The sequence below is a fragment of the Protopterus annectens genome, chromosome 10.part0 (genome assembly GCF_019279795.1).
Source record: "Protopterus annectens isolate FY-2018-M chromosome 10.part0, PAN1.0, whole genome shotgun sequence".
Lineage (NCBI taxonomy): Eukaryota > Metazoa > Chordata > Ceratodontiformes > Protopteridae > Protopterus > Protopterus annectens.
This window is the reverse complement of record NC_056744.1, coordinates 447,664,328-447,686,727: the sequence shown is the minus strand read 5'-3', so window position 1 is coordinate 447,686,727 and position 22,400 is coordinate 447,664,328.

The following is a 22,400-nucleotide window of genomic DNA, read 5'->3' as shown; positions in this document are numbered from 1 at the left end:
TATCAGGGAAGGTGTGGTAGTATCCCTTGTGAAGCAGGTGATCATCCTATCCCAGCCAAGGAAAGCTTAGGCCTAATAAATATGCTCTTATTGCTAGGATGCTGATGAGGACACAAACTACCACTGGGGCTGCCTGTATAATGGCCTCTGCTGACCAGCTCCTGCTCTCATTATGGAATACCCAGGATGGGGAGCAAATGGACATGGCTGATAAGGGAGGATTGATAGTTAGCAAACTGAATGAGAAAAAAGCACATATTAAAAATCCACAACTGTTACAGAGACAGAAAGAAATGTTTTTTTCCAGTTGCATTACTCTGCACACCCAGAAGTATAGCAGGGACCTTGCACTAGTAAGTTAACAGTCAGCAAATGAAATTATGCTATAATCTAAAGCAAAAACTCAGGATGCTTAATTAATATAGGTAGTCTCTGGCCCCAGATAGCCAAAATAGGTATCAAACAAAAGGATGGTACTGTTCATAGGTTCACAGGTGGTTATTAGGCTATCGGCCCAAAAGTCATTTTAAGCTTAGCAAAGCTTACCCCAAATTTGCCAAACTATTGCTGACGTGTGTCAATACCCCAAGAAATCTTATGGTTATGTTATAGGCTTAAAGGTATCAAGCATTCATATGCTGCCCCTCTCCATTAGAGACATATATGCCAAACCAGGTGTAAATTTGTGACTTTCCATCTATTGGTCTAAGTTATATTTGAATATGCTGAGGGATGACTTTGCTTCACATGGATGGGAAGCCATTTCCAGAGAAGCGATAATCTTTCAGACACATACCTGTCCCTCCAACATGCCCAGTTTATGTCACAGGTGAGGTTTACATCTTTAGAATGGGTATTTCTAATGCTATTTGTTTTGTGGAAGTGCAACAAATCCATTCCTTTTTTTAATTTCTCCAAGTCTTTTGGGTTTCCAATACCATGACAGGAATGGACCCCATTCCTAAGTTAAAGTACGATTAAAGTTCATGAAATTAGTATTGTTTCAGTCTTTGATGTCAGCCAGAAGTGCTCTTCGCAGCACCCGCAATGTGCCCCGTAATGACTCCTTCTGCAATTTGTATGGGGTTACACGTATTGGTAACATATCTAAATATGATTGTAGATTCTTTTTTATAAGACCCATTGCTCCTACTACTATTGGATCTGTCTCGGTATCTTTCTTCCACATTGCTCTCATTTCTACCTGCAAATCCTGACATTTAATGACTTTGTGTCTCTCTGTATGCAGGACACTGTAGTCACTGGGTGTGGTGATTTCAGTAATCAGTACTACTTTTGTCTTCTTTTCATGGACCAACAATATCCAGTTTTCTACCATCTATCTTTTGAACTGTTGTTAATGGGTGATCCCATGTGATGTAGACTTCATCATTTTCTGTGATGCTTTGTGGGTCATGTTTCCAGTGTTTTTCAGCCACTTCAATACCATAATGTTTGCACAATCCCCAGTGCAACAGTCTTGCCACACTATTATGCCTTTCAGTCCTTCTGCCATTAGTATGTCACAACCAGCAACGAGGTGTGCAACTGTTTCCATTTCTGTTTCATAAAACCTACATTTTTGTGTTAATCCCACATGTTCAATGGGCTTTGTAAACCAGCATGTACATAGCCCACTATCTTGGCTGCCAGTATTAAACTTTCATTTCTTGGTTTGAATTTGCTTCTCCTTAACCATTCCTGTGTTCGTTCCTGATCAACATGATGTTCTTCCAGAAGTTTTCTATACTTGCAACTATATTTATGCATTTTCCACATTTCTTGCCTTCTCATCTGGTCCTTCACCTTATATTCTTTCTTTTGTTTTTTTGGCACATTCAGTTGTTACCTGATTTTTATCTACTTCTGGTTTGATTTCCATTCCTGCTTGATGCCAGTATGCTTCTGCTAGACTAAGCAGAGAAGTCATTTTAGATTTATTCTCCTCATGTTTCAAAACTTTCACTAAATTTGGGTGTTGTGAGGTAAGCAGATATGTGTGAAGTCCCACGATTGCAGATCTATACATGTAATCAATTTCAAGGAGGCTCATCCCTACTTCAGAACGGGGAATATATAATCTTGGTATGCAGTGATTTTTATAAATCATTTGGTGAGCATGAAGCATCCTTCTTGTTTTCCTGTTTAAACTATTCAACCTGTTTTGGGGCCAGTCAGTCACTCCAAAACTGTAAGTTAGGACAGGAAGAGCAAATTGGTTTATAGCTTGAATTTTGTTCCTAGACGTCAATGCTGTTTTCAGGATTAATTTAAGTATTCCTTACTAAGTTTTGTTCACATTTGTTCATGTTTTATTGTTGATCCTTCATCAGTTCCCAAATATTTATACACCCCCTCTTGCTCAAGTTCTTTTATATCACATTCTTGTCCCAAATTGATGTTTTCTTGGTGCTGCAGTTTTCCTGCTTTAAAGGTTGCTTTTGCATATTTATCAAGACCAAATGACATTCTTATATCATCGGAAAAAGTTTTGACAACTTGCAGCTGTGCTTTCAGTTCCTCATCTGATGAGCTATACAGTTTTAAATCATTGACAAAGAGAAGATGAGAAGTCTTTACACTTTGTTGTTTTCTATGAGCCAAATTATAGCCATGGACTAAGCAGTTAAGTAGACAGCTTAATGGGTTAAGGGAAAGACAGAATAACAGCAGTGACAGAGAGTCACCCTGGAATATCCTCCTTTGAATTGTTATTCTTGGGATAATAATGTGTCCTTTATCATGGCTTAATTTCAATGTGGTCTGTCACTGTTTCATAGTCAGTGTAATGTAGTCGATCAGTGGAGGGTGTATCTTACACATTTTTAAGTACTCCTTAATCCATGAATGTGGGATACTATCAAATGCTTTTTTATAGTCAATCCATGCCATACTTAGATTCTTCCCCTTTTTACACTTCTCCACTATGACTTTATTTAACAACAAATAATCCTTTGTTCCATATGACTTTCTTTTATTGTCCTTTTGTTCTACTGCCATAATTGAGTTTTCTTCTGAATGACTATAAAGTCTGTCGCATCACTTCTAGTGTATAGTTTATACATCGTCGGAAAGCAAGTTATTGGTTTATAGTTTTTAGCGTAGCTTGCAGGTTCACTCTTAAGTAGGAGCATTGTTATTCAAATTGTTAGCCAGGTTGGTGTCTGTTCAGGGTGTGCATATAAATAGTTCTTACTTATAGGTAAATCTTTGTGCAATGATGTTAATACTTTTAACCAGAAGTCAGGTACTGCATCTGGGCCTGGAGTTTTCCAGTTAGAGGCTTTTCTTAGCTTTGTTTCAATCTCTCTGGCTGTTACTTCATCCCATTTCATATCCTGTACCTTTAAACTTCTTATGCTTTCTTTTACTTCTTCTATCCATTTATTATCTTTATGTTCCACAGGATCTTCATAAATACTTTATTTCAGTTCCTTTTACCTTGTTTCCCTATTCTCTGTAAAACTTTTTTGGGTCATCAATAAATTCCTTATTTTGTACTTTTCATTTATATTTATCTGCATATCTTCTAAGTTTTTCTGCCTGTGCTGATATTTTTAGTTTGTTATTTGCATTAGTGCATGATAGATCCTGGTCTGTTTTAATAGTGCACATTGCTTTTATTATGTCCATCTTTCTTAGTATTTTTGTTGATCGATTCCCTCTTCTATATTCTTCTAACAACGACACTTCTTGTCTTAATTGCTTTATAGTTTTCTTTATTTGATACTTCCATGATGGTATTCAATTTCTCTCCTTCGTTTCCCTTACTACCCTGTGTTTTGTGATAAAACTTTATCAGTTATTAATTTAGCTGCACAGTAATATATCCTGTTTACTTCTGTTATATCGCATGGATCTCTATGGACAGTCCTAATTACTATGTTCATTTGTTTTATCAAACTTCTGACTTTTTGGGTTTTATTGACCTTCTGCAGTCTATTTATTTAATTGATTTTAATATCTCTATCTATCGCTATTAAATTAAGCAACTCTTCTCTTAGCTCATTTTCTTCTAAACTGAGGGCACATTTTTTGTTTTCTATTCCCTGCGGGCATTCTTTAGAAAGTTCAATAACAACTTCCTGTGGCACATACTCTTCAATTTCATCCTGTGCCATCAGTTGCTCTGTCATACTGGAACTCACTGGCCTATCACTCCTTAACATTGACTGCGTCAGTTTTCACAGTTTCCTGTTCCTTCCCTTGCTGTCCAGCTTCAAGTGAATATTTATACTGGTTTCCTGTGGATGGCTCCAAAATATCTTCATATGGCACCTGACCAATTGCTTCCTGTTCCACTGGTTTCCCCTTAATTTGGATATCCATTGCTCTATCCTGGTGCGGTGTTTTCTGAATTAGATTTTCTACACCGAATCCTTCACTTCGCAGGTACTCCATAACCTCAGTTTTTATTTCTTTAATGTATCCTTTACTAATCTCCATCAGTAGGGGATCAGTGGATGACTTGTAGGTTAGGCATAGATGACGGTGCAGTAGTCTGTAGGATAACGAGCCCAGGGAGAGCGCTTTGAGCCTTTTGACTTATTTTCGTTATGCTCTATAGTAATGACAAGAACAAGAAACTATTGCAAGGCCATTGCTTCCACTTTGCTATTCAGAGTTTGTGGACAGAAGAAAAGAGTTGATAAACTTTAAACCTACAGAAGGCATCATATATTTGTTGTTTTAAAAATTCAGTCAGTTATAGGGAGCACTGTATTAAACACATATACAATATTATATCAAAGAGCTTGGCTCTTAAGCTACTGAAACTACATCTGTTGAAACTGAAGGATATATCAAAAGACTGTAGATTCTGTTTCCATTCTCATTGAGTGGATTAGTTTTCCATTAGTGACAGTGCAGTGCAGCAATTGGGGGGTGGGTGGGTGAGGGGGGAGGGTGTTGCACTCCTGATTGTGTCATCCTTTGGATGAAACTTTAAACCAAGGTCCAATGTGCCTGAATTGGTGATATCTGAGATGAATGTAAAAGATCCCATGACTCTTATCAAGTAGGGGAATTTCCAGTGCCCTGACTATATTTTCCCAAGTAAGTATAAATACCACTTCTGGTCTTCCCTAAAAAGAGAACACCATCCTAATGTGAGTAATCTGGTCAACAAAAGCAAATAAATAAAATGCAGGGACAGAAATATGAATATATCATAGTATAAATATCACAAACATGCATGCACTATACATATTTATACAACTCTATATTGTATGGATATAAAAGATAAGACCAAAAAGTCATTATGTCAACTAATATTCCATTGATCAACTTACATTGATATAATGTGCAGTCAAAAAGAACAAAAGAAAACCGAAACAAATGTTTTTGTAGGGGCAAAGCCTGGAACACCCACCACATGGTGCCCCCCCCCCACACTACTTAAGTATACCAACTCAAGACTGCGCAATAGCAGGGAAAAACTCTGCTGTTTTCTTATTACACAAAGAACCACTCTTAGTACAGCAACGTAATGGGTATTAACCAAACAAGTTGATAATTCTCAGTTCAATAAATGAAACAATTTAATCACTTTTAGAGGAGTACAGTACCTTTCCATTCTGACTAAAGAAGAGACTAGCAAATTATGAGTTTTAGAGGTTCTTAGGATTAATTTGCTTTTATAAATTGTTGGTAAATTAAAAGGCTATCTTGAACTGTGCTACTAACTGTGGTCAAGAATAGCCTTGATTTTTTTTTTTTTTTTTACTTTTTTTCCTCCACTAAATAACCATCAAACAACTATATATATATTTTTTTAAGTTCAAGCCTTCCCCCATGCATACCTAAAACAACCTAAGGGGTAGACAAGGAAGTCATTGTTCCACTGTATTCGGCATTTATCAGACCTATCATTGAGTACAATGCCCCCTTTGGTATATACCAAACCAGGCATATCCAACAATTGGAACGTCCACAGAGGTTCCTAACTAAAGGAATTCAGCGCGTAAGTAATATGTCCTATGCAGACCACCTCAAGGCCCTATCCCTGTATTCTGTCTCTTGCAGGCTTTTGAGGGAAATCTATGCCTGGCATGCAGGGCATTTTCAGACCCCACTCTGATGGACCTCCTACATATCCACAAAACAAACAGCACCAGAATTACCCATTCTAAAGACTTAAACCTTGCCTGTGATATAAATAGGACCTGCTCGAGAGATAGGTATGTATCCCAGAGACTACCCCATCTATGGAACTGGCTCCCCATCCATGTGAAGCAGAGTTTTTCCCTAACCCAATTCTAGTGCAGCTTGGACAATTGGATGGGAAACCAGAAATTCATTCCTAGTCTGGCACCTATGTCTCTAATGGATACAGGTAACCTGTAAATGGTTCATTTCCCAGGCCCATGCTTACACTTATCAAGGGTAGCAGAACTTGTCAGAGATTTGGAATGCATGGCTAGTCTTAAAAAGGCCCTTATGGTCATTAGCTTAGTAAACACTTATGAACCTATGAATAATGCAATAGGGTAGTACAAGGGCTTTGTCACCCACTACTGTAAGTGATTTTAATCCCTAACAGCTACACCACCCCTTTGTAACTGGATATGGCTGACTTATATCTGGTGTCCACCAGGGATTTACAGACAGAGTATATATCCTGGGACACATGTCCCTTAATACTTACCTCCAAGACAGGCAAATGGCTCAGCCTTGTCACTCCATCTCTAGGCTTTTGTCATATCCTCCATGGTGATATTACTGAAAAAAAACAGACAAACTTAATGTTATTCCCATACATTGTTTGCTGGATTGCAAACTGGCTATCCATTAGAAGATGAGAAAGTTGCTCTTACCCTTACTGAACATAAAATTGTAACTAGTGGGATACTACAAGAATCCATGCTGCCTTCCCCTTTTTCCCTTTGTTTTGAAGACATCCAAGCCAGAATTACAGAAGTGTAGTGCATAGATTCATAGTTATATACTGGGCTTATGACCACCAGGGACTTTATAATCCTATCAGTGCAATACAACCCAATTGTGTCCTTTTGTATTCTGGGTGTTTATTAGGAGAGGGTATGTTAGTCAGGAAGTTTCTGGAGGTTATGTGTGTGTGTGGGTATGTTAGGTTGGGCATTACTGTCTATTTCTGTCTTTTAGTGACATGGGGGCCAGACCTGGTGTGAATGTCCGATTTCCCATTCATTGGTCAAGTTAATTCTTAAATAGGGTTAGGGATGGAGTCTGCTTCACATGGATGGGGAGCCTGTTCTAGAGCATGGGGATCCTCCAAGACACATGTCTGTCTCATCAACATGTCTTACTCACGTCACAAGCAAAACTTAAATCCTTAGATCTAGTGGTTCTGGTGCTGTTCATTTTGCAGATGTGCACTAGGTCCAGCAAAGCTGGATCAAAGGATGCCTTGTATGACAGGCATAGATCATCTCTCAGTAATCTATAGGAAACAGAGTACAGAGATAGGGCTTTATGATGATCTATATAGGACAATGTGTTTATACCTGGGATTATCTTTGTAAGGAACCTTTATGGGTGTTCCAACTGTTGCATATTTTGGTCAGGTACATTCTGAAGGTGGTATTATACTCAATTATGGGTCTGATAAGAATCAACTAAAGTGGCACTATGACTTCCTTACACCTGGATGCCGTGCCCTTACTTATAAATTGAGTGTTATAGAATGATTTTCTTACTACCTTGGCCACATGTTGGTCAAAGACCAAATTATTGTCTACATATGTGACCAGATGCCTGTTAACCCTTAGGGATGTGTTATCGATGGAGTATTTAGCCTGGGTGGCAGTTTTCCAGAAAGGCAGTATAATGCATTTCTTGGCATTGAGTTTTAGTCTGTAACTTTGGCACCAGTTATATGTCTGTCTTAGACCCTCTTGTAAGATGTTTATATCATAGGGGAATCTATGATAGCTCCCAATTTGCAGTCATCTGAAAACTTGGTCAGCCAAAGGCTCTTGACATTAGCCTTTACCTTGCAGAAGTAGATGCAAGTAGGAGCACTCTCAGCATGGGACCCTGAGGTACCCCACTGATGACCAGTCTCTTAGTGGAGGTGATATCATCAATCCTGACTTCCAGGGTCTTTTCTGTGAGCCAGCTGGCAATTCAGGGAATTATGTAGGGGTGTAGCCCAGATCATAGGCTCATAGGAGGTTACTAGACTAATGGCCCCAGGGGCCTTACAAGCCTAGCCAAGTACAACCCATGTTCCCAAGGGTGTCTGGTTCAAGCAGACACTAAAATCAGCACCTACTGCCTCCTGTCAAAGCGGGACACAGGTGGAGCCATCCTATCATCCAAGTTATGCTTAAATAGGGGCTTTGTATAACATGAATCGGAAGCTTGTTCCAAAAGTTGGTTCTATCAGTGAGCCAGTTTGCAACCCACCTGACAATGTATGGGTTGATACCCAGATGGGTGAGTTTTTCAATGATGCCTGAGTGGGGGATTTTGTCAAAGGGTTTGGCTAAGTCTAGGTAGGCCGTATGCACACTTATCTAGGGCTTTGGTGACTGCCTTGAAGAAGTCCACCAAGTTTGACAGGCATGATCTCCCCATGACAAAGCCAAACTGGGTAGGGTCGAGCATTTGGAGATTTCCTATATCTTTGTTAATAAGGTCCATGATGATTCATTCCATGGCCTTGCAGATAAGGCTGGTCAGGCTAATGGGTCTATAGTTCCCTGGGTCCATGGATGACCCCCTTTGTGTAAAGGGATGACAGTAGCTATTTTCCATTCCACTGCGATGAAGCCAGTGCTTAGGATGTGATTGAAAAGAGTGCCCAATAGTGATGTTAATTCCTGTTTTAATCCATGTAGAACACAGCCCAGGATGTTGTCTGGTTCCATATAAGCTGTGTTTTTAGCCTTGGAGAGGGCATTTAATACCTGTTCCTCTGAGATACTAGGTGGGGAACAGGTGTTAGAAATGCTTTGGGGTATATGTGACAGGGACAGGGGAGTGAAGTTTTCACTGAACCTGTCAACCAGCAGGTGTTTTTATATCTGCAGATTCTATATATGTAGTAGCATTAACTACGAGGTCAGCGCAAATCTGGGTCTTACCTTTGAGGTTATGGATGGAACTAAAGAACGCCTTGTGGTTACCCTTTGTTAGGGAAGCTAATTTATATTCATAGTTAGCTTTGGAGGACTTCACTAGGAGTATTATTTGCTTGCTTAAGTTGAGGAAAGAGTGTTTCCAGTTTTGAGATCATTCCTTCCTACTCTTAGACAGCAATTTCTTTCTCCTATTGTATAGCCTATTAATGACAGTTGTCCACCAGGCAGGTTTGTTTTTTCTTGAAGGTCTTGCCTTGGTTCTATCAGGTACAGCAGAGTCAATACAATTCTACAAGTGCTTGTATAAAGCATTTGTGTATAACTCACCACAGGTGTCTGTTCCATCAGTGGGGAGGAGAGGTTATGAAGCTATTTATGCCATCACATAAGAGGTTATAATTGGCCTTGGAGAAGTTTTTAGTCTAGTTGTTGCTAAGAGGGGTGTCTATTGTTATAGTTACTTCTAGCAAGACTGATTTGTGGTCAGATCTCACCAGGGATGGTCACACACTGGGGTGGTATAGCAGTTCCCCCATGTTGGTGAGCAGCTGGATGTTTGAGTCCCTTGTAGGTGTGTGAACCAGCTGGTCCAGGACAGTGGAGTTAACAAAGTTCAGGAACCTTTGGGCAAGTGAGTTAGAACACATATATAATTTACCCAGTCTATGGACGGGTAATTAAAGTCTCCTAAAACCAGGGTGTTTGTTTGTATCTTGATTGACTCAAGCAGATCCAAGTAGGCTGAGTGGATATCCTGATTCATGGAGGGGGTCCTATAGCTGGCAATGACCTGAAGAGGGGTCTTACCTACAGTCAATTACATCTGAAGTAATTCAAAAGAATTGTGTTGTTTAACCAATCTAGAGATGTATTTATCTTTAACAAATATTGATACACCACCTCCTTTAGTTCTCATGCCTTCAGTTTGTGGTCTGAATGTGTGGAAGAAAATGTAACCTGGTAGAGCTGGGGTGCTCTCTGCAGCCTTAAACCAGGTCCCAGTAACTGCAGAAATGTCAGTGTCTTCCAGGGTGTGGACTGCTTCCAGGGAGTGCATGTTCTGGTTTAGACTCCTATCATTTAGCAGCATAACCTTGAGGTTGTTTTTAGAGGGTATTTTTACATTGGGAATTTTGTTTTTGTGTCATGGCACTATGTGGATGGCAGGAGCCTTATCCAGTAACCAAAATCCCAGGAGTGACAGATGAAGACCATCTCTGCCAAAACATCGAGGTCTGTTGACCATGGCATTCCAGGCTGACATATACTGGATCCCTTTTGAATGACAGCAGAAACTAAACCAATTTTTGAAGTCAATCATTTTTTGTTTGTATTGGGGTATCATCCTAGGTGAAGGTAAAAATGCTGCTTAAGGCTAGGGACTTACCTGTCTGAGACACATAATCAGAGAGCTCAGTCATGACTCTCTTCATATAGTCCAGTGAGGTACATCTCAAGCTGTTCACACCAACATGGACTATGACGGAGTCATAACAGTGTCTGTTGTTGAGAGACATGAGTGAGTGTGTGATGTGGCAGATCCTGGCATCTGACAGACAGCTGACAATGACCTTTTCCTTATCCATCCATGTGAGAGGGACATCTATGTGTTTCACAACTGAGTCACCTATGACTAAGATGTCCATTTTTTTGTTATGCCTTAGGGGCTTGACTGGTGAGACACTGGTGTGCGATATATTATGTGTACTATGTTCTGCAGAGGTAGTATTATGTGAGGCGTGCTTGTGTTTGTGTTTGGGAGGTCTCTAACATTTAGGTTAACTTCTTGTAAGGACCTCTGCATATGTAGGCTTATGTGTTTTTGGTTTGATACGTGCAGGAGGTGAGGTATGCATGTTGACAACCTGCTTAGTTTCAGATGAACTGACTGGTGAGTGAGAGAGCCTTGATTCTAGGTTCTTGATATAGATGCATCTCTCACATAATGAATTTGTGTGGACTAGAAGAGGTGGGTTGTCAGTGTACATGAAGCAATTGCTACATTGCCTCAGGATGCCCATGTCAACCAGGCTGGCTGGAAATTGTCTGTCCATAATGCTAGGAAAGTTGATGTGGTCAGAAAAGAGGAAGAGGACAGAAAGGACCATGTTGCTTGTCTGGTCAGGATAAAAGAGATGAACATTCATGGGTTCTGTTCAAGCAGCTTTATTATGTTCAAATACATCAGTATTGAGGCTTAATAACTTTAACTTAGATAAAAGTATAAACAAACTTGCTATCACGCTCATACATGCTCACTCTCTGGCTGCACTCTCAAATGGCACTGAAGCTAACACTTGCCTGCTATTTATATGCACGTGCTGGCCTTGAAACACTTCTTAAAGGTACAACACACACGCACACACACACACTCACACACACACACACACACACACACACACACACACACACACACACACACACACACACACACACACACTATTCTACATCCTCCTTCTTTGAGAAATAGGGCATGCATTATTGACCACATTAATTGACATGCAATTAATACAAAATAATTATTTGTCATGCAACTATACAGAACAAAATACATATATACAATTATGTCCAGGTTGCTGTGTGTTTCACACTAGGTCTGGAAATGCAACCAAATCGTGTGACATAGAAATTAGAATTAGGTCAAGCAACTAGGACTGTCTCTGCTGAATGTTCAACTTTGGGGACATCTGATCAACAAGAATGGAAGTAGATGTTAAGACACGTTCTACAACAGGAACATTGTCTGGATTGCTCTGAGATCTAGAGTCTGTATCACAGGAACAATGGTGTGATATTGAGTTTGATACAGGAAGATGTCTGCGATTTCTCCTGTACTCCACACCCTCAGATTCTACAAAGTAGGATCTCAGCTAGGCACATTGTTACTTGACCAATTTGGTAGAAACCTTTCGTCATTTATATCCTCATTGTCTCTCCTTCTTCCAATGGACGAAGAAATCTGCTCGATTTATCATAGCTGAACATCTGAAAAGTATGCTTTCTGAATAGATGGGCTCTGATTGTTGTATTGTTCTTAGTTTTAGGCCTCATCAAACTGGAACTGAAAGGCAATGTTGTTCTGGTTTGCCTTGATAGAAGTCTGAGTAGGCAAGCCAAGTATATCATCATGGGGTGTGTTTCTGAGATTGAGTAAATTCAAAAAGACATCAGTATTATCACGCTTTGACTTCTCTAATAATTGCTTTGCACTCTGTACTGCATGTTCAGCTAGTCCATTTGACTGTGGGTATTCTGGGCAACTAATAACATGTATGAAGTCCCATTCTTTTGCAAATTTCTGAAACAACTGACTGGTAAATTTGGTACCATTGTCAGAAATAACTTTTTGTGGACTACCATGGACCGAAAAATGACATTTCAACTTGATGATAACACCAGTGAACTTCAGGTTAGGTAGTAAATCAATTTCAAACCAGTTCGAATAAGAGTCTACCAACACTAAGTAATGCTGATTGTTCCACTCAAATATATCAGTGGCTACTGTTGACCAAGGTAGTTCCGGAACTTGACTTAGATGAAGTGGTTCTTTTTGCAAATGCAGTTTAGTACTATTGCATATTGAACAAGACAAAAGTACTGTATCAATTTCTTTTGCTAGCAAAGGCCAGAATTCTAGTCCTCTCGCACTTCTTTTGCTAGATCCGGAACCTGGGTGACCATGATGCAAAATCTGGATGTATTCACATTGTAAGGAAGCAGGAACAACAATTTTAGGACCTTTGAAAATAATGCCATCTTGCATCAACATCTCATATCTGTAAGGAAAATAAGTTTGCACTTAAGGTGGTACACTAGATTGCTTTGACAGTCATCCAACATTAATGTAGTGGTTAAGCTATTGCAAAACTGGAACAGTCTTTGTATGATCTCTCAGCTCATCCGGTCTCGTGGTAGAAAGATTTCACACTTCCACGACATCAAGGTCAAAATTCTGTGCATTAAGCTGTTCCATTGCAATTCTGGGCGCTCTGGATAAGGTATCAACCAGATAAAGAAGTTTGCCTTTTCTATAGACCATTTTGAAGTTGTACTTTTACAATCTGAGCATCATTCTTTGTAATCTCGCTGGAGCTGAATGCATAGGCTTCTTTAAAATAGTGACTAGAGGTTGGTGATCAGTTTCAATATGAATGGCTCAACCATAAATATAATCATGGAACTTTGAACATGCCAATACTATTCCCAAAAGCCCTTTCTCAATTTGAGCATATTGCATTTCAGTTTGGATAAGAGATCTAGATGCATAGAATACTGGTCTGCTTTCTTGAAGAATAACTGTGCCAAGACCAAATTTTGAAGCATCACAGGAAAGCGTTACTGGTTTATTGACATCATAGTATTTTAATGTAGGTGGGGGTGGCAATTTTCTGCTTAAGGTCTTCAATGCTCTCTGGTGCTGTTCCAACTAAGACCGTGTAACATTTTTGCACATTAGCTCTCTCAAAGGTGCTGTCAGCTCACTGAAGTCTAGTATAAACTTGCCTAAATAGTTGACCATACCAAGAAAACGTAGAGCTTGAACATTATCTGGTGCTGGCATCTCAAGAATGGCTACTTGCTTGGATGGGTCCTGCTGCAAGCCAGTACTAGTAAATAAATGACCTATATATGTAACTTCTGGTAGTCTGAATTTGCACTTCAGAGGATTGAGCTTCAATTCATTTCATGTGCTCTGTCTAAAACTTTCTTAAGGTTTCTGTCATGCTCTGCTTCACCATTGCCTCCAACCAATAAATCATCTACTATTATGGCACAAGGATAACCTGAAAAATTTGCTCCATTGCATGATGAAAGACTTCACTTGCAGAATTTATTCAAACAGCATCCTACGGAATCCATAATTTTCCAAATGGGGTACTGAAAGTAGTCAGTAATGAAGATTTGCAATCAAGCATCACTTACCAAAATGAACTTTTTGCATCCAAGACAGAAAAAAACAGTAGCATTTGGTATTAGGACTGCAACTTCCTTGACTGTACACATAGGATGATGTGGTCTCTTTAATGCTTTGTTCAAATTTCTTGGGTCAATGCTTATTCTGATTTCATCTGAGCCTTTTTTGTGGGCTGCTACCATGGACGACACCCATTCAGTAAGTTCTGTAACTGGACAAATTACACCTTGCTCCACCATTTTATCCATCTGAGCTTTGACTTTATCCTGCATAGCTATCAGAACTTTTCTTGCAGGTCTGACCACTGGACTTACCTCTGGGTCTAACTTCATGGAATACACAACTGGAAGTTTGCCTAACTTGTCATCAAAAACATCAGCATACACTTGAGAAAATAGCTTCAGTAAAATTGGAACTGGGATATGTGCTTATGTGATGAACGTCTTTGGTAAAGGAAAGCAGATTCATTCTCAAACTGTCTCTGAGACCCAATAATGACTGCACAGGTCTTTGGACTACATATAATAGTAAGCTGTAGCAGTTCCTAGCCAAATAACATGAAAGCACTACTGAGCCTTTGGTTTGAATTTCTTCACCTCCAAAAAGCAATAAGTTTCACACAACTGGCCACATTAAATTGCTCACCAGCTCTCACCTTAGCAAATGTGTCTGCTGACATAACATTACACTTTGAACCAGTGTCTACTTTGAGCTTGGTAAATTGACCATTGATCTGGACAGTACAAAGCACTTTGTTCTTTGCCAACAAATCTACTGCATCAAACTTTTTACCAATTACTGATACACCATCTATGTAGAAAGTACTGTTGCAGCTTTCTGTTTGATCAACTTCCTTTCTTAAGTGACCCTTCTTCATAACTGTGTGAGGTTTAATTGATTTGCAAAACTTTTAAAAATGGTTCCATTTTTTATACTTGTGGCATTGCTGACCAAATACTAAGCACTTTTCTCTTTTAGACTCATGATTGGCACCCAGTTGTGACAGTTAACAATAAAGCTTGATTTGGGTTTTGCTGACTCACCCTTGTACTGCACTGAGCATGTCCTTCTCAGTGAACTAGTCTTGGAACTTTCTGGAAAACTGTTGATTTTACCTGCCACACCCACAGGGGTTACAGCTTCCATGTGCTTAGGCCTGCTTCTGCTAGCCACATGTTGCATGCTGTCTGCATTTGCTCTGGAGCCTACTGAAACCATGCTCTTATCACTTGCAAGCATACTTGTGTGCCTTTCTATAACCTTATGGATTTGACAAATTTCAATAGCTTTGCTCAGAGTTAAATCATTGTCACAAAGCAAAATCTTTCTCACTGCAGCACTATTAATACCACACACAAGCCTGTCATTTATTAACTCATCTTTTAAGTCACCAAACCTGCACATTTTAGCTTTCTTTCTCAGGTCAGTAATATAAGCTGCAAAATATTCACCTTGCTTTTGATCTTGTGTATAAAAATAATGCCTCTCTAATGTAACATTTGTCTGGGGGTTGCACATCTTCCTGAATTTGCATTTCAAGCACTCGGGGTCTGCACCTTGATTCAGCCTGTACAACAATGTGACAGTTTCCCCCTTCTCCTTCATATAGTGCTGATGAATACACAAATGACCTCTCCCTTTCAATGACCTCTGACCCAGCTAGGTTTAGATAAGTGAATGCTCTGGTGCATGCATCTTTGTCAGAATAAGCTGCTTGTATAAAAATATACTCTTGCTCAAATATTCTTCAGTTCTCTACAATATTCTAATCAAATACAAGTGGACCTGGTCTGCAAAATGCCTCTGCCACATTAACACATACCAGTGAAGGCTTTTGCAAGTATGCAGGAGCACACACACATATACATATGGCAGAAATTTATGCCAGTATTTGTAACTATGCCCAATAGCAGAACAAGCCCCTGAATAACTGAATTTTGTGAAATAAGTCTCCCCAGCACAAGAATACTCTTGAAATTACTGTACTGTAAGAAATCACCTCTTATCAGTGTAAGAAACATTTCAAAATAACTGGACAGAAGAAGCACAGAATAAAAAACATTTCGAAGTAACTGCACTTTGCAAATACTCAGACATGCAAGAGATGCACTTATATATCCAAATTGGAAGCCACACACTCTCAAGCCAAGACTGGAATAGCTGGTCAAGAGGAGAAGGTCAACACTTGTACCACACCACATGGAACACATAGACCTCCAGAACACACACCAGCACTGCCTTCACATAAAAACACAAACCAGACACCCACCTTCGCAGAGGCTCTCAATAAAAAATCTACCCAAACAGAAGAGACCTCCAAGGCAGAAATGCACTCTACCAATAAAACACAGCACTAATCACGAGACACATAACTCTCCTAAACAGTGTGCCATTCAACCAAAGCCCCTAAGGCAAAGTAGCATGCCCAACACACTAGTCATAGGTAACTCGATAGTGAGGCACAATGATGTCCCACTCACTAGGTTAAATAAGGAGAAAGTAACAGTCAGCTGCCAGGATCCACCACATAACACACACATACTCAGGTCCTTCAATAACAGGTACAAATATGACTCTGTCATTGCACATGTGGGTGTGAATGACCTGAGATGTACCTCCCTGGGCTATCTGAAAAGAGACATGGAGGAGCTCTCAGATTATGCTGCCCAGGCAGGTATGACCATAGCCTTGAGCAGCATCCTACCATCACCCAGAATGATACCACAGTACAAGCAGAAAATTATTGATTTCAACAATTGGCTAAATTTCTAGTGTCATTTTAAGAAGATCCAGTATCTATCTGCCTGGGATGACATTATTGACAGACCTCGATGCATTGCCAGAGATGGCCTGCATTTGTCAACCCTGGGCTTTCAGATATTGGCCAAGGCTCTTGCCACCCTATAGTGCCTTTTTTAGGCAGTGTTCCAAAGACCAAATTTCCACCGTAACAGCTCCAAACAAATGCAGTCTGAGGGTCATGCTGCTCAATGCTAGAAGTCTAAATCTCAAAATGCACTCGCTCGAAGCACTCCTTAAAATGGAGGACATCGATATTTGTGCTGTAACAGAGACCTAGTTCACGGCAGAATAAAGCACCCTTGCACTACCAGGCTATAACTCATTCCACACTTTTTGGCCCCAGAACTTGGACCGAAGCTCCAAAGATGGTGGTGTTTTTATATTCATAAAGGATGCACACACCGCCAGACTGGTAGCCCAACATAACACATCTGAAATACTTCAGGTGCAACTAACATGGGGTAAGACAGCGATTTAGGTCGTAGCCTGCTATAGGTCACCAGCCATGTCCCAAGACTCATGTTCCATGTCCCTAAGCACCCTGGAGAATATTAGGGTCCAACCTAATACTCTCATACTGGGCAACTTCAACTACCCCTCCATTAACTGGGAAAACTACTCATGTACCAATACACTTGCCCAACATTTCCCAGAATTCATTAATTCCAGTGCCCTGGACCAGCTCGTTCTTACCCCCCACTAGAGGTAGCAACATCCTTGACCTGGTCATTCCTAACATGGGCGACCATTGCTCTACACCAGTAGTCAACTCCTCCCTGGTTTGATCCGACCACAAACTAATCACCTTGGAAATCCACACCCCCCCCCCGCAAAGGGAACCACCATGAAAAACTTTTCCAAAACTTACTTTGTGCTCCTAAAAACAGAGGTGGCTCACTTCACGGCACCCATGCAAATGGAGAATAGCTGCATGACCACAGAATCATACACCAATGCACTGTACAAACACGTACACAAATGCATGGATCTCGCCATACCCAATAGTACCAAGACACTCTCCTCCAAAAAAAGGAAGCCAATCTGGTGGTCCACTGCCATAAACAAACTCTACAATGGAAGGAGGAAACTGATGCAGAATAAGGTAAAGTCCCAACACTGGAAAACCTCCCTTATCAGCCTCAACAAAAGGTTGAGATCCCTCATCAAATCCTCTAAAGCTAGCTATGAAAACAGGATTGCAGCAGCTAGTAAAGACAACCACAAGGCCTTATATAGTTATGTAAAGAATATCCATGGCAATACCCAGATTTGCTCTGAGTTACTGCACAATGGTATCCCCTATACTGAGCCAACAGATATTGCCAATATACTGGCCGACAGATTCAGTGCCAACTTTAACACCCCCTCCAAAGGACCAATCACAATACCAGTAGATTGCCAGGCACCCAGTATTACTGCTGCACAGGTTAAAACAGCACTGTGCAAAGCCAAGAATACATACAGCTTCTATGCGACCTGATAATATCCCTGGCTGTGTTCTACATGAACTACAGAGTGAACTGGCACCTCACCTGTGTGCCCTCTTCAATCACATCCTCACCTCAGGCTTTGTCCCTACCAAATGGCGCACTGCTACAGTCATCCCTCTCCACAAAGGAGAAGTGACTACAGACTCTGAGAACTATTGACCCATTAGCCTGATGAGTCTGATATGCAAAGCAATGGAACGCATCATCATGGACCTAATAAACAAGGATATAGGGAATCTCCAAACTCTGGATCCCACACAGTTTGGTTTTGTGAAGGGTAAATCATGCCTGCTCAACTTGTTCGACTTCTTTGAGTCAGTCACCAGAGCTGTGGATGAAGGCAAGGTGGTTCATACAACCTACCTTGATCTGGCCAAAGTCTTTGATACTATTCCCCACTCAAGAATCATAGAAAATCTCACTAAGCTAAGCATCAACCCCTGTATCACTAGGTGGGTTGCAAACTGGCTCACAGATAGAACACACAGTGTGACAGTAGCTGACTGCAAGTCAGACTGCTGACCAGTCATGAGTGGAGTCCCACAGGGTTTGGTCCTGGGTCCTCTTCTGTTTGGTATCTACTTCTCTGAAGTCCAGGCCAACACAAAGGGACTCTAGCTGACACTGTTCGCAGACAATTGCAAGTTGGGAGCTATTATAAACACCCCAAGTGATGTTGACATCCTACAGAAAAGTCTCACTGAGACCAACGACTGGTTTCAGAACCATACCAAAAAATGTGTCGTCATCCCCCTTGGGAAAAAGCCGGTTCCCATAAATTACCACATTGATGGTAATCCACTGAACACAGAAGGTGTTATAAGAGATCTGGGAACACAGGTTGACAGCAACCTCTCTTTTGAACACCACATTACCACTCTGGTCAGAAAGTTCTTCTGTGTGGCACATCTCATTAATAAGGGTTTTGTATCCAGGAATAAAGAGATAATTGTCTCCCTCTACTCTTCCCTCATTAGGCCAATCATCGAGTACAATGTCCCATTTGACATGTACCTCACTAGACACCTGCAACAACTGGAGAGGCCACAAAAGTACCTCACAAAGAGGATCCTAGGCCTTAAACACTTGTCCTATATGGACAGACTCAAAAAACTCCAACTATTCTCTGTCTCATATCGCCTACTTAGAGCTGATCTCTGCTTGACTTACAAAGCCATGTCTGACCCAGCTCTGTTAGAAATGCTACATCTAAAGAATTCCCAATCCCTCCACACCACATGCTTAGAGACCTCAGCCTCATTACCACAATCAGGAAAACATGCTGGAGGGACAGGTTCATAACCCAGAGACTGCCCATGCTATGGAATAGATTTCCCATACATGTCAAGCAGAGCACCTCACTGGCCCTCTTCAAGAGAAATTTTGATGAGTGGATGGGAAATAGAAAATTCACCCCGGGGATCACCCCAGTGGCTCTACTCGACAGAGGCACTGGGAACTAAGGTTGGGTGGCACAATGCCAGGGTAATCCTATGGGCTAGGCTTGTAAAGGCTCCAGGGCCATTAGCCTAGTACACACCTATGAACCTATGAACAGTACACAGCACACTGAAATTTTCCCAAAATGGCTGTACTTTGCTAAATAACTCTTTACAGTGCAAGAACCACTCTGTAATGGCGGGACTCTGCAAATAGACACACCCAGCACAAGAACTTTTCGAAATGGCTGTATTTTGACTGCACTTTATGAAATAGCTGCACTTTGCACACAAATAAACTCTTTAGAATAAATGCACAGTAATAAGCACACACTCTAAGCACTTTTACATACTTTAAGATACTTTGAATAACTCTAGTTATGCCTTGAATATCTTCAATCAATGCAAAATAGTAGTTCATGCCAAAACATAGTACTCTGCCAAAAAACATGCAGTCATCTTGCTTTATTTATGCTTAATGTGCCCTTTTTGCTCTTTATTATATTCGTTTCACTCGTTTAATCTCTTTTCATGCCCATTATACTTTTCTTGTGCGCATTTTACTTTAAACATGCTCGTTTTACTTTAAACATGCTTGTTTTACTTTAATCCTGCTCATTTTACTTTAATCATGCTCGTTTTACTTTAATCCTGCTCGTTTTACTTTAATCATGCTTGTTTTACTTTAATCATGCTTGTTTTACTTTAATTATGCTCGTTTTGCAATTCCAAGGTAATTCCAAACCCCTTATGTGCTTTTCTGATAATTATTTTATCAAATATCTTAATTTCAAACATTTTGTTTAATTAATAAACTTTTTGTGCCTCTCTCTTGCTTAATAATGTGTTCTGTGCCCTTGTAATGCTCAGTTTTGGTTCATATCTGGCTCTTTTTTGTACTCAGTTCACTTTTACCTACACTTAACTCTGCATGAAAAGCAGTCTCTGGAATCCCGATTTTGACATTATGCCACTCGTCTGGTCTGGATAAAACAGATGAACATTTGTGGGTTCTTTTCAAGCAATTTTATTATGTACAAACACATCAGGATTAAGGCTTAATAACTTTAACTTAGATAAACTTATAAACAAACTAGCTATCACTCTCATGCATGCTCACTCTCTGTCTGCACTCTCAAAATGGCACTGAAGCTAGCATGTGCATGCTATTTATATGCATGTGCTGTCCTTCTTAAAGGTACCATACACAAACACTATTGTACAGACCAGGTAAAGTAGAGGACAGGAGAAGTGGACAAAAAAATACAAAGGGCTAGTGGGTAGGATCTGTGCTGGTACCTCAGAAGCTTCACTAAATGTAACACCTGTCAGTGAGGGACAATCATGAGAACTCACTGATGGAGCATCAGCAGAGTACTAAGGGAAAATTTGCAGGCAAAAGTGTTTGTGTCTATAATCACCAACAGTACTCACTGCTTATGTAGCAAATGAGATCAAACTGATTTAAACAAATTAACCAATAAAAAAAGCTCAGAACTTAGCCCTGTTCCAGCAAACTTCAATAGGATGAGTTCCAGCTGTGCACTCCTGCCAATAGGGCACATGGGGACCCTCTCCAACAAAAGATTAGTTAGGTTTAGTGCTCAAGTTATACAAACAGAACTAGATTTAGCAGGTCTGAATCTAGTCTATGCTACAGCAAACAAAGTACAACAATTTAAAAAAAAAAACAGTTCAGATAAGCAGTTATATGGAAAAATGCAGTTCAAAAGTGCAATATACAGTGAAACATTCTACTTAAGTTTTGCAGAGATCGGCAGAAAGCTTGGAACTGCTTATGTAGCAAACAAGAGCAAATTGATTTAAACAAATTAACCAATAAAAAAAGCTCAAAATTGAGCCCTGTTCCAGCAACCTTCAATCAGACAAGTTCTAACTGCATACTCCTGCCAATAGGGTGCAGAGGAACACTCTCCAACAAAAGATGGCCTGGTTTAGTGATCAAGTTATACAAACAGACCTAGATTTAGCAGGTCTGAATCAAGTCTATGCTGTAGCAAACAAAGTGCATCAGTTTCAGAAAAATTGTATGAAATAAGCAGGCACAATACGCCTTCAACCAGCAACTCCCAGCTCAGAAGGGCAGAGGCTACCCTCTCCTCCCACAAGAGTGTAGACTACAAACCTTCTTAACTCATTCCCTCCAGTACAGCTCTTTTGAGTGTGTACCTATAACTCCCAGTGGGTGTGGCTTGAGCCTTTAAAAAATTAAGTTATCACCTTACAGTTATAACAAATACTCATTGACAGAGGTCAAATATCAATACAGTTGCGTTTGCCATCATGCATGCTTCAAGATAAAATATTTTGATAACTTGTATGTAGCATGGTTTTGGTATTATTAATCCAAATATGAAAAAGTAATTTTTGATGCCTAGAGGAGCAGTAGGAGGTAACTGCATAAATGCCTGGAGGAGCACTCGGCTGTAAAGAGTTGTAAAATAAATGGCCTGAAGCCCAAGTGCTTAAACCAAAACCAAGAGGCTTAGAATAACAGTTGCAATTTAATCAGGCTACAAACAAGCAGTAACAAATGCAGAAGAATAAATTCAATTGAACATTTAAGAACAATCAGCAAAAGCAAAATAAAGTAATAAAGTAGGAAGAAACATAAATGCAGTAAAATCAGCTGATTAATATGCATTTTTTTAAAGTTAAGTGGGAAGGG